This window comes from Mustela putorius, unplaced genomic scaffold (genome assembly GCF_011764305.1).
Source record: "Mustela putorius furo isolate JIRA1106 unplaced genomic scaffold, ASM1176430v1.1 tig00003942_pilon_pilon_pilon, whole genome shotgun sequence".
NCBI lineage: Eukaryota > Metazoa > Chordata > Mammalia > Carnivora > Mustelidae > Mustela > Mustela putorius.
The window spans coordinates 19023577-19044191 of record NW_025422087.1 but is presented as its reverse complement, the minus strand read 5'-3'; the positions used below and the strand labels follow the sequence as shown (position 1 = coordinate 19044191).

Below are 20615 nucleotides of genomic sequence, written 5' to 3'. Positions count from 1 at the left end.
GCTAATCCCCTCCCTTCTCTGGGTTCACTTTTCTCTGATAAAGAACAAAGAGGCTTGACTACATAATATCCAAGACTCCTTCCAGTTTCCAAGAGCGGATCCCTTCTTTAACAGGAGGCCATGGAGGAATGGAGTCAGACCGGGAAGCCAGATCGCCTAGCGGCAGCAGCAGAGAGCAGATCTGTGTATACCTGACACCTGTCGTTCCTTCTCTGCACAGGCCGCATGAGTGCTCCCTGAAGGCAGGGCTGGGTCTCCTTCTAGCCTAGCTCCCGACAGCACACAGCAGGCCTTTAGAGACCCTTTTGAAGGAGTGAGAGAGTATATGCCCCGTCTTCTCTGAGTAGAAGGGAAGGTGCCAAGAAAGCAGATTCTGGCCTTCAAAACTCTTGGCTGCCTTGTGACTCCTCACAGGGCTTTGTTTTCCAGTGCGTGCGCTTTGCCTAAGAATAACAAATCGTCTTTATAAATCTCTGGACAGGAGCAGGGGACTGACTCAGACTGTGGGGGTCCTTAGGTTGCATCCATTCCTTTGATCTTTAACAGCACATGCTGTCAGAGTCTCGCCTAGCTCTCCTCCCCAACACCACTTCAGTGCTGGAATGTGCTAGAATGACTTCCAACCCCAGGGCCTGCAATTTGAGGACTTTCTCTGGCCGCCAACACCAAAGATATGCTCCCTGGGGATGAAGCAGAGTGTGTTAATTCTCTGGCACTTTACACCAAAGAGAGGCTCCCTGGGGATGAAGCAGAGTATGTTAATTCTCTGGCACTTTCCAGGGTCCCATAAGGGCAGGCCAAGTGGGCTTCAATATTTGATTCACACCCCACCCCAGTGCCCCCAGTGTACTCTGTAATGGCTGAAGTCCAACAAACTTCCCTTGGGCCAGTGTGAATCCTGAAGAAGCTGCCCAGAGGAGGGTCCACATTAATGCTGGATACTCTTAACTAGAGGCTGGCCAGAGGCGAGAGACCCCAGCCTCAGTATTTGTGCTTTCAAAAGAGTTGTGGTCCCTGCTCATAAAGATGAAGGAACACAAGCATGAGCATCTACACCTTCAGAGTCACACCTCCACTCCAGCCAGGAGGGACTGACCACCTACCATGTGCTGGGTGATTCTGAGACGCTGCCCCAGTTAATTCTCACAGTAAATTTTTAAGAAAGCAGGATTGTTATCAGTTTCCTTCTCACTGGGATTCAGTGGAGCTGAGCTCGGAAGACGCAGGAGTGCAGTACGAACCTAGATCTGCCTCTGTAACCAGGTCTTGGCCAAAGAAAGCTGAGCTTCCTAAGGATCTGGGGCAGCAGCAAGACAGACCCTTGTTTTATGAGCTGGTCAAGAGAGATGCCCAGAAGAAGAATAATCAGGTCACACCTGCCCTACTGGGTCTGAGAATGTATTATAAAATTCTGATCATTAAAACAGGTGCTGCTGGCACACAAATTGGACAGACAGATCAATGGTGTAGAACAGATAGCTCAAAATAGAGCTTATTATAAACAAGAACTTAGAATATACACAGATATATAAAAACATTTCATACTAATTGGGTAGGGGATGGAATATTTTAAACATCATATTGGGAAATTAGTTCCAGATGGATTAAAAAGTTAAATATAAAAAACAAAATCATAGAAGGAAGAAAAATCCCCAAGTGTTTTATAACAAGCAATGTATTACTTTTAAATCAGGGGGAACGTGATATAAACTAAAAGGAGTCAGTCTTGCACAGGGTGGGTAGGAATTTCTTTTATAGGCTGTAATCTGAAGAGGATGCCCAAAATATTTCTCATTTAATCATTCACACATTCATTTCTTGAGAAACATAAATTGGGAACTCCTAAGAACCAGACACTACTATGCTAAGCCTTGATAATATAAAAGTGAAGGCTCATTGCATTATCTGAAACTCTGTTGGTGATTCATTCCTCTTATAGAATATTGTTCTGTTTTTAAAAGCATATTGATGGAGGGAAAGGAAGGAGGTTCATGTTGGAGACTGGGGCTACTTGACACCGCAGGCCAAGGCAGCAAACACAGCAAAGTGGAAATGCACTGATGGGGGAAAAACACTGTGGAAGGTAAGATTTAAAAACAGCCCCCAAGTTTCCCATATCCTTCTGTGCACACCCTGCATAATCACCTCCCTTTGAGTGTGGGCAGGACCTATGAATATGGTGGGAAACTACTCCCATGATCAGATTACTAATCGGTTAACTTTGAGTCGTTTAAAAGGGGATAGTATCTTTGGTGGGCCTGACCTAATCAGGAGAATGAGACCCTTTAAAAGAAAGGGAGGTGTTGGAGAGATGAGCTCCCGCTGACCTGGAAGAAGGCAAACAGTCATGCTGTGAACAGCCTTCTGGGGTCATAAAGCAAAGGAATGCAGGTAGCCTGTAGGAACTGAGAACAACTCTCTGTCAACAGCTAGTAAGAAAATGGAAACTACTCATACTAGGACAAGAAAACAAATTCTGCCAACAGCCACATGAGCCTGGAAGAGAACTTTGAGCCCCAGGTAAAAACCACCTCCCTGGCTGACACCTGGATTTCAGTCTGGTGAGACCTTAAACCAGTTTAAAACTTCTCTTTCTTAAAGACAGATTTTTAGTCAAAACATTAGAGGACCCAACTAACCCCTTCCCAGTACCACGAGACCGTAAATTTGTATTGTTTGATCCCACCAAGTTTGTGGTAATTCATTCCACAGCAATAGGAAAATGATACAGACAACATAAAAGATGGCGGTCCTCCTGTCCCATTCTGCGCATGGCCTGGTCTGGTGAGGGGTTTCTGCGCTCCCCGAGGAACACCAGCTGTTGTTCCCCAGGTGTGAAAAAGCTAGCATGGCCGTTCCCGAGCACAGTGAGGCTGCTCACCTCCCCCTCCCACCCCATCAGGATGACAGAACCTGCAAGGTCATAGGTGAGAGGTTTGTTTTTATAACTCGGACCTCACTCACAGTCATTCCTCCAAGGTGTGTGATGAACCAACCCCGTGCATTTTATAGAAGGATCACGGTGAGCCAGTGACAGCACATGGCCTTGGCCCAGCCCCAGAACCTCTTGTGCCCTGTGCTATCACTCAGGGGGTGAAAGGGGGGTTGTTGCCTCCCCTACCAATCAAGAGTTTTCCAAGGACAGGTGTGAAAAGCTGTGTGCTCTTGGAAAGAAATGAGATCTGTTAAGTCAATGTGTGCTTCTTGTCATTCTGTATTTGTAATTATGCTTTTTCAAAGCTCACAATGTGCTGGAACCTGCCTGCTTATAGGAGTATCAGCTTGACAATCAAATGGTTTTGATTGCCGGGCCAAGTCTGCTGAGTACAGCAAGAATGCCTGAATTCCGTGCCGACTGCTCCTCTGATACACTTGGCCTTGGAATCATATGGTTTCCGCTTCATTGCTTTTCTTCAGGATCTGAAAACGTTTTGACTAAAAAAATCTCTCTTTAAGAAAGAGAAGTTTAAAACTAGTTTCAAAACTTAAAAAAAAAAAATCTCTAGAAGGTATTCCTTTACCTTAAAAAAAAAAAAAAAAAAAAACAGACACCATAATTGCTGCATTGACAGTTGTGTGAAAATTAGGCTCTTTGAGGGGAACAGCTTTGGGCCATTTCCTGTTTATGCTCCACAAATAATATCACAAGGAATTTGATAACAACAAATATCCAGCAAATTTTAACTATCGAAATTCTCATGGCTTCTGGTGGTGTGGCTAATATTCAGTGGGTTAAAACAATTAACAGTTTCCCCATGATGCTTGCAAGGACCGGATTACCCTAAAGCCAGCTATGTGAATAAACCTCCATTTACATGTGAAGGTCTTTTTGTTTTTTTAAGATTTTTAAAAATTTATTTATTTGATGGACAGAGATCATCAGTAGGCGGAAAGGCAGGCAGAGAGAGAGGGAGAAGCAGGCTCCCTGCTGAGCAGAGAGCCCGATGCGGGGCTCGATACCAGGACCCTGGGATCATGAGCTGAGCCGAAGGCAGAGGCTTTAACCCGCTGAGCCACCCAGGCGCCCCTACATGTGAGGGTCTTAATGTCAGGGCTGAGCTAGTTCCCTGAGGAAAAAAAATTATAAATTTACTTGTGAAAGCCAAATACTTCCATTTCACTTAAACCATACTTAAGACAGAGTTTTACACCTACACCAATAATAAATTAGCTCTGGACCAAAGGCACAAGTAAAATAAGCTCGTTGAGCCATGAAAGAAATGGATTACGGTTTTGCCAATAGAGAAAATGAAGTGCAGACTAAGTCACAGGAGAAGTAGTCATGGCAGCCTTCAAAATAGGAGAGGTTATGAGCCCCAGAGCTTCACCAGTCTGACACTGTCACCTAGATGAGGACCCATTGGGACTGTGCTGCATCCTCCCGGTGGTCTCCGTCTCCATTTACGCTGGGTGTGTCAATACGTAGAGCAGTTACGATTTGGGACATCTGCTGCTCATGCACTAAATTTTGGTGAGCGAGACAGAAAGAGAGTCTCCTCTTTGAAAATCATTCTAGAGGGATGCCTGGGTGGCTCAGTTGGTTAAGCAGCTGCCTTTGACTCAGGTCATGATCCCAGCGTCCTGAGATCGAGTCCGGCATCGGGCTCCTTGCTCCGCGGGGAACCTGCTTCTCCCTCTGACTCTGCCTTCCACTCTATCTGCCTGTGCTCACTCTCGCTCGGCTCTCTCTCTGTCAAATAAATTTAATAAATAAATAAATAAATAAATCTTTGAAAATCATTCTAGAGGAGAATCACCTACTGGAGGAGTTGAGGGTATAGCCAAGCTAAGCTACTGTTAGAAGCCAGAAGAGATGGAGAAATAGATGGGAAATCAATATTATAAGTAACAAAATTGTTCATGTCATCAAAAAAATGCAGCATAGGGGCACCTGGATGGCTCAGTCATTCAGCGTCTACCTTCAGCTCAGGTCATGACCCCAGGGTCCGGGGATTGAGTTCCACTTTGGGCTCCCTGCTCCGCAGGAAGCCTGCTTCTCCCACTCCCATTTCCCCTGCTCATGTTCCCTCTGTCTGTGTGTGTGTGTCTCTCTCTGTCAAATAAATAAATAAAATCTTTTAAAAAATGCCAGCATATTGGGGTCATCACATTGCCTGATTTCAAGCTTTATTACAAAGCTGTGATCACCAAGACAGCATGGTACTGGCACAAAAACAGACACATAAACTAATAGAACAGAGTAGAGAGCCCAGATATGGACCCTCAACTCTATGGTCAAATAATCTTTAACAAAGCAGGAAAAAATATCCAGTGGAAAAAAGTCATTTCAATAAATGGTGCTGGGAAAATTGGAAAGCTATGTATAGAAGAATGAAACTTGACCATTCTCTTACACCGTACGGCCTCAGTGTGAGACAGGAATCCATCAGAATCCTAGAGGAAAACATACGCAGTTAACCTCTTCAATATTGGCCACAGCAACTTCTTTTAAGACATGTCTCCAAAGGCAAATGAAACGAAAGCAAAAATGAACTTTTGGGACTTTATCAAGATCAAAAGCTTCTGCACGACAAAGGAAACAGTCAACAAAACAAAGAGGCAACCCACAGAATGGGAGAAGATATTCGCAAATGACACTACAGACAAAGGGCTGATATCCAAGATCTATAAAGAACTCCTCAAACTCAAGACATACAAAACAGATAATCATGTAAAAAATGGGCAGAAGACGTGAACAGACACTTCTCCAAAGAAGACATACAAATGGCTAACAGACACATAAAAAAATGTTCATCATCATTAGCCATCAGGGAAATTCAAATCAAAACCACATTGAGATACCATCTTTCACCAGTTAGAATGGCCAGAATTAACAAGACAGGAAACAAGTGTCGGAGAGGATGTGGAGAAAGGGGAACCCTCTTACACTGTTGGTGGGGATGCAAGTTGGTGCAGCCACTTTGGAAAACAGTGTGGAGATTCCTCAAAAAATTAAAAATAGAGCTACCCTTTGCCCCTGCAATTGCACTCCTGGGTATTTACCCCAAAGATACAGATGCAGTGAAAAGAAGGGCCATATGTACCCCAATGTTCATAGCAGCAATGTCTACAATAGCCACACTGTGGAAAGAGCCAAGATGTCCTTCAACAGACAAATGGATAAAAAAGATGTGGTCCAAGTATACAATGGAATATTCCTCAGCCATCAGAAAAGATGAATACCCAACTTTCGTATCAACATGGATGGGACTGGAAGAGATTATGCCGAGTGAAATAAGCAGAGAAAGTCAATTATCATTTGGTTTCACTTAACTTATGGAGCACAAGGGAAAACATGGAGGACAATAGGAGAAGGAAAGGAAAAGTAAATTGGGGGAAATCAGAGGAGGAAATGAACCATGAGAGACTGTGGACTCTGGGAAATACTGAGGGTTTTAGAGAAGACGGGGTGGGGGTTGGGTGAGCCTGGTGGCACACCCAGTATTAAGGAGGGCACAGATTGCATGGAGCACTGGGTGTGGTGCATAAACAATGAATTTTGGAATGCTGAAAAAATAAACAAAACAAAAAATTGCCAGCATAAATCGCTTAATATAGGCATGGTGGTTACTGCTCTTGAAGCACAAGATGACAAACTTACACTTGAACTTCACCTTCCAGATTTTATATTCCCATTTTGGCAGATGAACCTACTGAGGCCAGGAGTGGGTGGGCAAACTGCAGAAGTCAATTTCGCGTTTCAGTGGCAGACCCAGGTCCACCTAGTCTAGACCCTGTAGCAGTTACACCTCACTGCCTCCTGTGTGGGATGTGCAGCTGTAAAACTCTGTGGACTTTGCCACTTATAAGTCAGTTGCCCTTGGGAGCAAGTCACTTCCCTCTGGGAGCCTCCTTTTGGTCATCAGTGAAATGATTTAAGAGGTGAAATGATCCCTGGGTCCTGCCCAAGGCTGACATTCCCTAATTCTATGCAAGTAGCAGGGGTACACCCATGAGGGGAAAGGCATCAAAACTCTAGACTTCTTGGGAGGAAACTCTGCTTCAGAAAGGGAGTGAAACATGGGAAGTGAGGTAGAAAAGCCAAAATTCTTGCCCACTGGAGCAGTGACATTTAATAAAATGATTAGGCAGTGACATTAAATAAGTTTTCAAGCCATTTGTGTGGTTAATTGGCCAACTCTATGAGGAGATGTTTTCTTGAGTAACTTGGAGGGGGTCTGTGGTAAAAGCTCACAGAAAGTGTTATTTGTCCTTGCCCTCCACAGCATCTTAGTGTGAAACCTCCCCTTTGACTAGAAAGGGAGGAATGACAGGATGTTGTAGGCTTGGGATTCCTGAAGGGAAGGTGGACGTGCGGGCTGTCAGCTCCCATCAGTGACTCGCGTTCTCCCCTCGTGTTGAAATGATCTGCAAGCCTCCACAGAGACCAACCATGGCATTTTTACCCCAATCCTATGCTCCTGGTTGCACTTCTGAGAGCAGTCATGGCCACCATTCCCCAGGTGAGCCCATGCAGATGTCTCCCCTACCCCCAACCGCCATGTCCTCTCCAGGCTTCAGGTTCACCCCCAGCACGAGCCTGGCCCGGGCGAGCTAAGTTTGCTGCATTTTCTTACTGCTGGTCAGGAAATGACTTAAAATAGGTGAGGCAGATGGAGAGCCTCCCTGCATAAAATCAGGCGAGCAAGATTAATGCTTATTTGTGCAGAGGTAAGAGCTAATTATCATGGCTGTTTTCTAAATGTTCTTACATTCCTCTGAGCCCTCGAAGTGGAGAGGTTAGAAGAGGGGAAGGGCCTTGCCGGAGGTCACTCTGCGGGGAAGCAGAAGGCAATCTCAGACATCCCGACTCCAAGACCTCTAACTCAGCTGGCCGCCTCCTCACCCACTTCTGTCTGTCGGTCAGTGATTAAGCGATTCTGACACACAAGGAATGTACTAGGTGATGGCAGTTAGTCTCAAGAACAGACCCAGCACTTGGCTTCACGAAGGAGGAACAAAACATAGGATTTGGGGGTCCTGCAATGAGTTTAAAAGAATAATATACACACAGGGGCGCACGCCCACACACATACACATGCACACACACGTGTACACACATGCATGCATATACATGCATATATATGTGTGCACACACATATACACACATACTCACGAATACATGCATACACACATGTGTACACATACACATGCCTACACACGCTTTAGTGACATCAGACCTTATGGGCTCCATCCCCTCAGGGCTTCAAATTTATGGGTTTCTGCTCTTCACTTATCAAGGCCAGACTCCTCTGTCCGTCGCAGAGGCTTCCTACTTGCTGGCCAAATGTCCTTGGCACTTTCCTTGGAGAGACAAGCTAACGGTCAGGTTTGCTCACGATCTCACATGATAAAAGTCAGGTCAACACGTGCAGACCAGGGAGGCCCCTCGGCCCCAGAGCTTACCTTGGGGTCACGGGGGTCTCCAGGAGAGGGAAAGAAGGCACTGCTGAGCAAACAGAACCTCTAAGGGAAAAGGGCACATGGCAAAGCCTTTAAATCCTGATCTCCATGCAGATTAACCTTCCTCAAAACCACTTCCATCATACTCCTTCATGAAACAGCAGCAGCTCCTGTGGTGTGGAACACAAATCTGCCCTCCCCAGTCCCCACACTGAGACCCCCTCTGCCCAGCACCGAGACCCCCAACTGCCACCCTGTAATAGGGGGGCTACAAGCCAGGTCAGATGCCCAGCTCCTCGGGCTGGCTCCAAGTCTCCCTCCGCTTCCTCATCTGCTGTATGTATGTATGTATGAGATATATATATATATATATATATATACACACATATGTATATACATATGTACGTATGTATGTATTTATATATATATATTTATATATCTCCCTTATATACCTCTCTCTCGATATATATGTATCTACTTTATATCCTCCTTTATATGTCTCATATATATTATATATATATATAAATGATAGTAATAACAGTGATTCCTCATAGGGTTATAGGGATTAAATGAGTTAATATTTGCAAAGCCTCTAAAAAGTATGTGGCCCATGGTAAGTGCTGTGTGTGTGTTCACTGTTCTGCCTTCCAGTTCTTCTAGATAGATTATAAGAGCCAAGAAGAGTCCACAGGTGTCCCCTCATCAATGTGGGTTTTTGTTTTTGTTTGTTTGATGTTGTTTATAGATAAGAACCCTGAAGCCTGAGAAGGTAAAGTCTCTGCTAAAAAAAAAAATGTGTCCTTGGGGCACCTGGGTGGCTCAGTGGGTAAAGCCTCTGCCTTCCTCTCAGGTCATGATCCCAGGGTCCTGAGATCGAGCCCCACATCAGGCTCTCTGCTCTGCAGGGAGCCTGCTTCCTCCTCTCTCTCTCTCTCTCTCTCTCTCTGCCTGCCTGCCTTTCTGCCTACTTGTGATCTCTGTCTGTCAAATAAATAAATAAATAAAATCTAAAAAACAAACAAAAAAATGTGTCCTCGTTATGCTTTGGGGGCTCTCTACAGCTCACTCTGAGTGGCTTCACTGGTCCTCCTCCCCAGGCCCTTGGTAGTTAATGACAGCGGAGATGGCTGGTCCTTTAGCTTATTTCTGGCCCTTTATTATCTGGCGGTGGGATTCACCACTGTTTTCCTCTCTGCCTTCCTTTCCTCTCATGAGTCTGTGTCTGTCATATCTTCTAGATCATTTTCTCTAAGAAACTTCCCAAAGCGAGGCTCTGCATCGTTAACTTTGCCTTCCTATAGTCTTTTGGTCCCTGATTAATTTCCACTTCGTCATGTCATGGAATTGGGGGGACAGGGTGAGATCCCAGAAGTTATCCAGTGGTTCTCCACAGCCTGGAGTGTGTACAGAGTATGTGTGTTGGCAGGAGTCAGAGGGAGGTATAGAGACAGAGAAGGAAATAACTGATGTACTAGGTAGGGGTATATTTGTATATTTTGAAATGTTTTGCAGATCCCTCAAGGAAATTTTGATACAACTCTCCAGGGCAAGCCAGTGATGGAATCCCTTTCACAATGGACAACCTATGAGAAAATCTAGGACCACAGAGGTGCAATGAATTATTCAGTCACATTGTTGATTTGGGGCAAATCAGGACATGAGCTTGGTCTCCCAACACCAAACCTAGAGATCATTCTGTCTATTCCACAGAAGTCAGTGATTAAATTGACATTTGCAAGAGTCAGAAGTAGTTCCAGAGCTACCTTCATCCTCATCATCGCCAATTACTGTGAGGGCATCAGTTACTACATGCCAAACACTGGTCTACAAACTTTCCATTCATTGACTCACTTAATTCTCATAAAACCTGATGAAGTTGATGTTGATATTATGCCCATTTTACACAGAGGAAAACTCAAGAATGGAGAAGTCAACGATGTTCTTCCAAGAAATTCCTCAGTATTGTCAAAATGACCTAAAACCTAAAATCCACAGACTTTACTGTGACAAGGTAGCTGCAGTTATCCTAGGTGCTTCTAGGTCACTCGCATTTAAGAAATTGCTATAGATTGATGAAAAGCCTAAAATCCTAGAGTTTACAAGTAGGACACATCAGAAATCATTATCCTGCCTTGGATAAAGACATTTAAGCCTTCTGTTCTGGGAAAAGATCACTAGCTCCTGTTTAGATGACCAGTCAGCATGGCCTTATGAGAAGGCTGTTCTATTTCATCTCTATGGTCTTAAAAATCGTAAGGTCAGATATGCTCCCCCAACATGGGCCCAGGTGAACAACCCGCGGTTGCTGGTTTCCTGCCTACCCCTGAGTTACCCTGCTCTTCCCTCAGACCCCCGAACCAACCGGGCTGTGCTCAAGTTCCCCATCTCCTCCCTTCTGCCCAATCTTAGCATATGCATCTCAGGTTAGGGGCTCGTGCCCTTCCAACTCCTGCACCCCCAGCCCTCGGCTCCCCTACTTGCTGTTGTAAGGGATATACCTCCAAGAATTGCCTACCCTTTTGCTTAATTCTGAACTGCCCCCCCAAGCTCTTTTTGTGTTCCTCTTTATGTGTGCTGGCCAAGGGTTAGCCCTCCTGCTACCAAGATCATGGCCCTGGGTGCCAGCCTCTGGGTAGGCCCAGCCGTCATTTCGGGGTCCAGCTACTGAGTCATTCACTCCAACTCCTAGCAGACAGCTGGTTCCATCCCCCAGGGAGGAAACCTTCTCTGTCTCTGCCTCCTTCCCACCAGCCTCACTTCCATGGTTTAAGTCCCAGCCCACTTCCCAGCAGAGCCAGGCTCTGTATACACACAGGACAGTTTAACTGTTTCTTTCAGGCCTGGGAAGCCAAAATAAACCTAAGCCAATGACATAGAAAGTACTCACCACCGGGGAGGCGTTCCAAAGGAGCGGGGACTGACAAGCAGCTCTTCGTTCTGACCCTCAGCGCTCAATGCTACTCTTGCTCTTGGCTTTCCGCCAGGCCTGTCACTGAATCTGAACTTTTAACCCAATCTCTGCCCTCTTTGGGCCTTGGCACGGAGCAGAATGTAAAATGATAATGCCCTGAGCTGTGCCAAACAGCACCGAGCTCCTGAGATGTTACAGAGGCAGCTGTGACCAGCAAACACATTGTTTCCGGGATGGTGTTTGTAAATATATGAGTCGCCTGACAGCTTGTGGAATTAAATATAGATGCTACATCACAGACTCCAGCTAAAATAAACTATATGCTGCTCAATGAATGTCAATAAGTACATTGAGAAAGAATCATTATCCCTTTTTTGTAGTGCAGTCCAAGAAACGCATTGCTAAGTGAGTTTTTTGGTTTGCTTTGGGATGAAGGCGATGTTTTCCCCACACAGGCTTTTGAGGGCTACTGGCAGGCAGTTGGTTGGGGGGGGGGGTGGCACGAGGTGACAAAGGGACATGATAATAAGGTGGCTGTGTTGGGTGTGGTGTGTATGGAGTTGTGGCAGGAGTCAGCTTAAGGTTCCCGACCCACTAAGAAATCTGGTAAGACATTGGGATTGCTGGCTTCGAGAAACCATTTCTAAAAGTATGGTTGGAGTTGGCATGGAAAGATCTGATGGAAAGCAAGCCTACCCATCATTGCCAGTCCCCCCCTTCTGTTCTTGAGCCAAAAGACTTCCCTTCCCTTACACTGATTTCTACTGGTTGCTTTTGGATTCGTATCCTCTTAAACGAGTGATGGCGGGAGCTGGTGTTCTCACACTGAAATCAGCACCTGAAGCGGTTTTTGAGTGCTCATTCAGTCTTCAGCTGAGAAGGCTTGTTGCCATGCACCCCTGGGCGTGAGGCAGAGCCCACGCTGCCCAGATTGCCAGGACCCCCCGCCCCAAGGAGGTGGCGCACAATGAAAGATGCTTTGGATTCAGGGCAACTTCAGTTGGACAGTGCTGTCCAGAAGAATGAAGGTTTTCCTTGTGTTGATCCTTCTGAATTTATGCAGTTGCCACATTGTTGCCAATTCAATTTATTTGTTTATTTGGGTTCTTCTCTAATCCTTTAATGCCAAGTTCTTTCTCTTCTACAAAGCAGAGCTGTAGACTTAGGTAGCCTGCAGCGGCTTGGACACTGTCTGGGTCCTCGTGCAAAAGGTTTCGGAGCATCCCAGGGAAGAACGGGAGTGATTCTCTAAAAATCTTAATTCCATCTTCATTCTGGCTCACACTGCCACTGACTACCTAAACTATTTTTGACAAATTAAACCCTCTGTACGATGTGGTTGTAAGTTTTCCCACTTCCTTCCTTTTAGGAAAGCTAACAAATAGCTACTCATTCATCCAACTAATGTTTATTGGACAAAGAACACTCAGCTAGAATGTAAAATACATGAAGCGGATGGTAGAAGGAAAAGCTAGAAGGTAATGCTCGGATTTCTTTGAAAGAAAGGTGAGTGCAAATCCTTGAAATAATTATCTTACAGCCAGACTTATTAGCCAAAGCCACATTAGGCAGATTCTGTGCTGACCAGGATTTGCAGATGTCCTCAGCTCAGTGACAGCTGAGGCTTGATTCTGCAGCTTCTGATTCAAAGCTAAGATGATTTTCAGCCTAATTTTGAATTGTATCATTGATTTTCAGTCCAAGTCTTTAGAAAAATAGTATGGAGGAACTCCTTAAAATTTTTAAATTGAATCAAATATTCCATCTCTCAAACATGGTAACAGAAAATGCAGTTATGACTGAGCCAACCATTTGTTCTGGTGGGTCTCTAGAGCATGTGTGTGTGTGTGTGTGTGTGTTTGCCCCCATGGGACCGTCTTAATTTCTAGAGGACTATTTGGTTGTAACAACTTGGAGAGTGGTGCCTTCTCTAGTGCGTCAGCTCAGGTAGATGTTAAGCAGCCTATATGCACAGGATCATTCCCCAAAACAATTATTCCCTGACCCCAAATGTCAGAAGTGCTGAGGTTGAGAAGCTCCGACTTATGCCAACAAATTCTAATGATCCCAGACTCATGAAGTACCTCTGAATAATCGAGACCAACTTTTTAGGAAAGATTTTCATGCATATCTAGTTTGCCAACCTATGTTACGGCAGCGAAGACCAAAATTACTCATCCTCACAAACCCTTTTTCTAGGCCTCTTGTTTCAGGCTTAATTGGTCCTTGACAACAAGGACAACAAGAACAGTTACAGGGGGCGCCTGGGTGGCTCAGTGGGTTAAGCCGCTGCCTTTGGCTCGGGTCATGATCTCAGGGTCCTGGGATCGAGTCCCGTGTTGGTTCTCTGCTCAGCAGGGAGCCTGCTTCCCTCTCTCTCTCTCTGCCTCCCTCTCTGTCTACTTGTGATCTCTCTCTGTCAAATAAATAAATAAAATTAAAAAAAAAAAAACAGTTACAGGTCCTATGTACTGATTGTTTATTTCCAACCGGGCAGTGTGCTAAGCACTTTACTATCAATAAAGTAGGTAATACTATTCTGGGAGTGATTACTATAAGGGAAACGAGATTCTAAGAGATTTAGAAACCTGTACAGCTAACTTCCTTCCTCCCTGCCTCCTTTTCTTCTTTCCTTCCCACCTTCCTTCTTTCTCTCTTTCCTTCCTTCCTTCCTCCCAATTCAGTCAAAAAACCAATGGGCAGGCCTGTGAACTAGGAAGGATTGAATCCATGTAAGGTAGGTGGCTGAGTGCGACAGCAGCCCAGTGGAGTCAGGAAATTGGTTACATAAAGGGCGATTTAGCCAATAAGTAAATATATTAAGGATAACAGGAGCTAAATTTCCCATGGTCAAAGAGGGGAATTATAAACATGGAATGAACAAACACTAGATTAAACCCTATGGTGTGGCCTTGAGAATAGAAGTATGAACTCATGTTTCTAAATAGAAATAGAGAAAAGGAAGGACCGACAGAGAGACGGAGAGGTTGACAGATGACTAGATAAGGAGATAGATGTTTGATAGCTATTAAAGTGTTGAGTGTGGCTAAATATAATATGACATTCTGGATTGGATTCTGGAATAGTAAAATGGATATTAGTAGAAAAACTGATGTAATCTAAATAAACTTCATAGTTTAATTACTAGTGTTGCACCAATGTTAATTTCTTATTTTTGACACATGTACCATTGTTACAAGATATTAAAATTAGGGGAAGCTGGGTGAAGGATACACAGTAAGTCTGTATTCTTTCTAACTCTTCTATAAATCTAATATTAACCCAAAAAACAGAGTTTATTTAAAATTAAAGTGCATGCGGTGCCTGGGTGGCTCAGTGGATTAAGCCTCTGTCTTCAGCTCAGGTCATGATCTCAAGGGTCCTAAGATCAAGCCCCTACTCGGGCTCTCTGCTCAGCAGGGATCCTGCTTCCTCCTCTCTCTTTGCCTGCCTCTCTGCCTACTTGTGATCTGTCTGTCAATAAATAAAATCTTAAAAAATTTAAAGTGTATATATGCATACATACACACACACACAAATACATTCCCTTGTGTATGACACACACACAAACAAGCCATCTCTCCCAGTTCTGTCCACCCCTAGTATGTCTAATAGGGCTCACCTCATTTTAAGATCTTGGTTTCTAAGTCCTGTTCTCCACCAAAAGGAATCAGGGATCCTTGGAGAAATGGATGTTCACAGCCTGTGGCAGTTAAGATATAACATGAACTTGGAACCCCTTTTTATGACAGAAACATTGGTGTCCTGGCAAATGTTTAATAGCCAGCTCTTTGGAGGAACAAGTTCTGGTTATAGTATTTGCCAGCTTCCATGGTGTAAATACTCGCAACATGCTTGATTCCAAGCTACCAACTTGATGTTAATGATACAGATTTCCTGAAAAATTTGCAACGGGCTTCTCCAAGCTAATGTAAACCAGCTCCAACAAACCACTGGATTTATCTATCTATATTATATATATTAATTATAGATTATATAGATAGATTATATATTTTATGTATATATATAATACACACACAAACATACACACATACATATAAAAAAGGATAGATACATGTCAAAAGGACACAGAGCCAACTTGAAAAGCTTCCCTTCCTCCCTCAATTCTGGGACAATCTGAACATCAGAATAAGTATTAATAGGGGCACCTGGGTGGCTCAGTGGGTTGAAGCCTCTGCCTTCGCCTTGGGTCATGATCCCAGGGTCCTGGCATCGAGCCCCACATCGGGTTCTCTGCTCTGCAGAGAGCCTGCTTCCTCCTCTCTCTCTCTCTCTCTTCCTGCCTCTCTGCCTACTTGGGATCTCTGTCTGTCAAATAAATAAATAAAATATTAAAAAAAAAAGAATAAATATTAGTAGTAATGGATTATATACCTTTGAGTAAATAAGAACCTATGAGGCCACATTATTTACACATCCATACACCTGTACTGCAGGGTGGGGGGAAACCTTATCTTGAATAGAATGGCCAACTAATAAACGTAGGGAAAAATGATGGAATTAGAAAATCATCATTTAGGAATTATCACAGGATAATCCATTCAGGCAAGAAACATAAATCAGTGCTAAACTGTGAAATACCCCATTCTTCATCAGAGAAGAATATTTCAGTCTCAGAATATCTTCCTTGAAATACTTATTAATTATACAAAGAAAAATATAACTTCGGAGTAGGACAACCTGACAGCCCCCCTCTTACCCTAGTGATCCAAGTTCACATCAGCAGAATGTAGACAAAGAGAAATCATGGGCGATCACATCACTTCTCTCATACTCCAGCAGAAAAACTTTACTTGAATTCAGCATGAGGAAACATCACACAATCTAAATTGAGAGATATCCTACAAAATAACGAGCCAGTAATCTTCAAAAATGTTAAGGTCACAAAGGTCAGAGAATGACTGAGGACCTAATTGTTCCAGATTGAAGGGCACTGAAGAAAGAGACATGGCAAGTATGAGCAATGTACAATCCTGGGTTGGATCTTTTGTTATAAAAGACATTATTGGGTCAGTTGCAAAACTTCAATGGGGTCTCTGAATAAAGGGCATATGGGAGTTCTTTGTACTCCGTATGACTTTTTTATGAGATTGAAATTATTTCCCTGTACAAAGGAAAAAAGAAAAAAGAAATTCATACATGATTACACAGTTCATGCAGCCAACATTGAAACCATTGTTTTTTGTTTTTTGTTTTTAGCTCTGACTCCTGCTATTTACCAATCCATGATTTGAAAATATGTTTGTCTATGGAGTTATGGAAGGATACGGAAGATTGAGACAGATCCTTGTTCTAAGACAAATGGACCCTGATCCTTCACATCTTAGAAGATAGAACTCGAGACTTGCTACATGTGGCTGTATCCAGCATTGTCCAATAAAAATAGAATGCAAACAACACAGATATGGTAAACTTATTATCAGCAACATTAAAAAGATAAAACAAAGTAGAGTAGTTAATTTTTTTAAAAGATTTTATTTGTTTATTTGACAGAGAGAGATCACAAGTAGGCAGAGAGGCAGGCAGAGACAGAGGAGGAAGCAGGCTCCCTGATGAGCAGAGAGCCCAATGCGGGGCTCAATCTCAGGACCCTGGGATCATGACCTGAGCTGAAGGCAGAGGCTTAACATACTGAGCCACCCAGGCACCCCAGAGCAGTTAGTTTTAATAATATATTTTCTTCAACCTAGTGAATCCAAGATACTGTCATTTAAAGTAACTTTGTATGGTGACAGTAACTATACTTTTCATGGTGAGCAGTTCATAACGTGTGTAATTGTCAAATCACCATGTCATACACCTGAAACTTATTTATATTAGTGCGGAAACTATACCTCAATTAAAAAAATAAAATAAAAACACAAAACCTTGTCATCTGAACAGGTATTTAATTTAAGAAAATTATTACCAAAATATTTTCTGTTTCTTTTTTTTTCCCACACTGATTCTGAAATCTAGGGTGTATTTACACTTAGAGCACACTTCAATGTCTAATTTTTCATCAGAAATACTTGATTCTTTATTTAGATTTGAAATAATTTACAGTTGAAAAAGGAAATCACACACCCAGATTATTCCAAGCATACTTAAATTTTTTTCTATTACTCTGAGTATAAATTTTGAAAATTAAAATTACTTGAAATTAAATAAAATTTCAAACCATGGTTTCTTAGTTGCACCAGCCACATAATAAGTGCCCAATAGCCACATGTGGCTCACAGCTACCACATGGACCACACAGGGCTGGATGGATCCACACGTCACCCACTCCTCTGTATCCCCATCTACGCAATTTGCTCACACCCTTCCCAGGTACAGAGACGCATACTGACTTTATATGGAGGGATCCACTCTTTTCAGTCTGTTGCTGTGGGCATAAAGAATTGGAGTGAATCATGGTTCCACACAAGTGAAGGGACCAGAGTTCCTGGCTCCTGGTTTTCTACCTGTAACTCCTAAGTTCGTCTCCTTCAAATCATGGCTGCCTCTGGACTGGCACTTCAGTGAATAAATAGGGGAAATACATAGCAGGACGGTGCTGCAAAGGAAAGTTCTTTACAACTGAGAAGCATTAGACAGATGTTCATCGTTCGGTGTAGTTTTATTATTAGAGGTCAAAAGCAGTGGATAGTCCCCAGTATCATGATAATAATCATCAGTTCATGATTCTGAACATGTCCATGTATTTAAGGTCTCCATAGTAATCGTAAAAAGATGCACTGCTCTCTTCCAAGCAAACCTCACACACCTGCCCTGCAGAATGAATTAGAAAGTATCTGCGAAGCTGTGCTCTCCTGAGAGAAAAGTGTTGCAAGTACATTTAAATGGGTAATTGCTGCCAAGTGCTTTAATCATGGATACATATTCTTTGCTTTGTGATGATTTTATGCATTTCTAAGTTTTCTACAAAACAATGCCTTATTTTTGTAAAAAATAATGAAAAAAAAAACACCCTTTTTCTAATTGAAAACTCATCGAAGATACGAGGTGTACTGTTCTGTCTCTATTTTTCCCATCATCCATATGACTGAGCAAGACCCGAGTCAGCCATTCTGGCTGGAGAGCTTCAGCCACCAATCGGAACAGCTGGTCAGACAAGCCTTCCATTTCCAACCATCTCAGCTGCTCACACTTGGTTGCTCCACTTGTGTGAGGCGGAGCTGGGGTTTAGTGGAAACAAACAGAAACAATTCATCACACTCATTCACAAATGTAGCTCCTTCGGCTCTCTCCCTGCCCCTCCATCCTTGACACTCTGCCAGCACTAGAGCCTTGTGCTTATTCAGTCCTTGGCCATGCTGCCTGGGGGGTGGCCCAGGCAGATCCTGGAACTGGCAGTGGGGACTCAGCAGGATGGGGCTTCCTGTCTCACTCCATCCATCCTCACTCTCTCCCCTAATGAGCGCCCCAAAGGCAGGAACTGCCCTCCTGACATCACAGCTGGCAGGGAGGACCTGGGGAGCAATTACCCAGGTGTTTTCTGGGCTTCGTGTCCCCTAAAGTTTCCATTAAAGATGCTCTCAGTTCTTGCGTTTTGGTTTTTCTCATCCCCACTTAGAACACTCCTATCCCCTAGAGGGGTCACTGCCTACCATGGTGCAGACTGTCCCAACAAACAACAGACACGCCGGGCATTCCATAGTCGAATCCCATGCCTTCCTGCGCAGTCATCCCCAAGGTCCTGCTGAGGCCTCCATTTTCTTTGAACCTCCATGGTGACGGTGCAGTCACCCTCTTGGCGATGCGGCACAGTCTCAAAGGGGTAGACAGTAAACCCAAGAAAAGACCCAACAAGCAAAGAGGAATGGAGGTAAGCTTGTCTGACCACGGGAGACATCTCTGAGTACCATCGACACACCCCCAGGTAGAGTTCCCCCTGAGGTGGCCTGACAGACTTAAAAACATTTGGGGTCATGAGGCACCCAGGGAGCGCCGGGGAGGAGGGGCTGGGGAGTAGCGCACACGGTTTATAGATTTGGTGCCTGGGAGCGCTTTCTCGGAAGGGCGGTGAGCAGCAGTTAGCAGGCCATAACTGCCACCGCAACCGGCACAGAGGGAATAGTGAAGCGCCCTCCTTAAAATACTTATCGTCCATTTTCATTTTTGATTCACTCACAGACACAAAGCGATCCCACTCCACGCCTCCCCCCCAAATGCTTTTCAACATTGTTCTTGAACCTACCGACCCATAGCCGCACCCCCTGTTCCAGGAACATCACTGAGCTTGACTTCTCCAAAACCCACAGCAACTGTCCAAGCTCCAAACGAGAGGGACCTTCCAGTACCCATCGCTAACACCCATTGAGTAGTAACTGGGTTCCAGACTATTCTCACTGTTTTATGTACAGTTTCCCTAGATCCACAGGACAAAAAAATAGCATCATGTCCGACTGTCATTTTACCTGTACGGATGAGGACATGAGGAGCTAAAGAGATGAAGTCATTCGTCGGGGTGCCTGTGTTTTACGGCCGGGGCAGGGTGTCTGGATCTAGAGTCAGGTTGTAGCCACTTGGTTCCACCCTCCTCTGTCCAATTCTCCCTCATCGTCCTGGCTGCTTCACACCTTCAAGCGTGGCCAGACTCTCCCCTCTCCCTTCTCTCTCCCGTGGCTTCCATCTGTCTGCCTTCTCTTACTTTTGCTGCCTCCCCTCCAAAAGCAGCGTCCAGATCCACGCCCTCACTCAGACCATCCTCTGTCCATTCCGCACGGGTCTCCTCCCTCCGCCCTGCCCATTGTGGAGAGGAACCAATGAGGAAAAAATAGTAATGATTGTGATAGAGAAACATCCCAGGAAGATGGCGACCACCTCAGCAAACTAACATCTGGAATGCTAGATGTGTGGAAAGGCCCCTTGTTTCACAGAGAAAGAACTGGAGTCCAGAGTGGGATGACAAGGTTGAGGCTTATGTGGCCAGTTAAGGGTGACCTGGGATTAGAATCTAGGCAGGTCTCTGCCACCCAGCCCAGAGACCCTTCATTGAGCCCCACTCTTCCGACAAGACCACGGTTCTAACAAAGATCCGAGGACTTTGTTAGGGACTTCCATATGCCCCACCCCCACATACCCAGATCCCAGGGTGACATTTATTTTTGGCAGCCCATTTTTCCCCTTCAAAGTCTCTTTGTATTCTTCCTTTCTACCCTCCCTTTGTCTTAGGCTCTGAGTTTTCTCCAAGCCTGTCTTCTGTCTACCTACCCACCTGTGATCTTGGTTTTTCTAAGCTGTTAACCCTCTGCGTCTCGGTAACATCTTTTTCCTTTGATAGGGTTGTTTTCAG

The 20615-nt window shown here is 44.3% G+C and overlaps 1 protein-coding gene across 1 annotated transcript in view; it reads right to left on the bottom strand.

Moving 5' to 3' along the window:
- Nucleotides 1–20615, bottom strand: part of BRINP2 (BMP/retinoic acid inducible neural specific 2) — a 108450-nt gene that overhangs the window by 50836 nt on the left and 36999 nt on the right. The gene's annotated exons all lie outside the window — the stretch shown is intronic.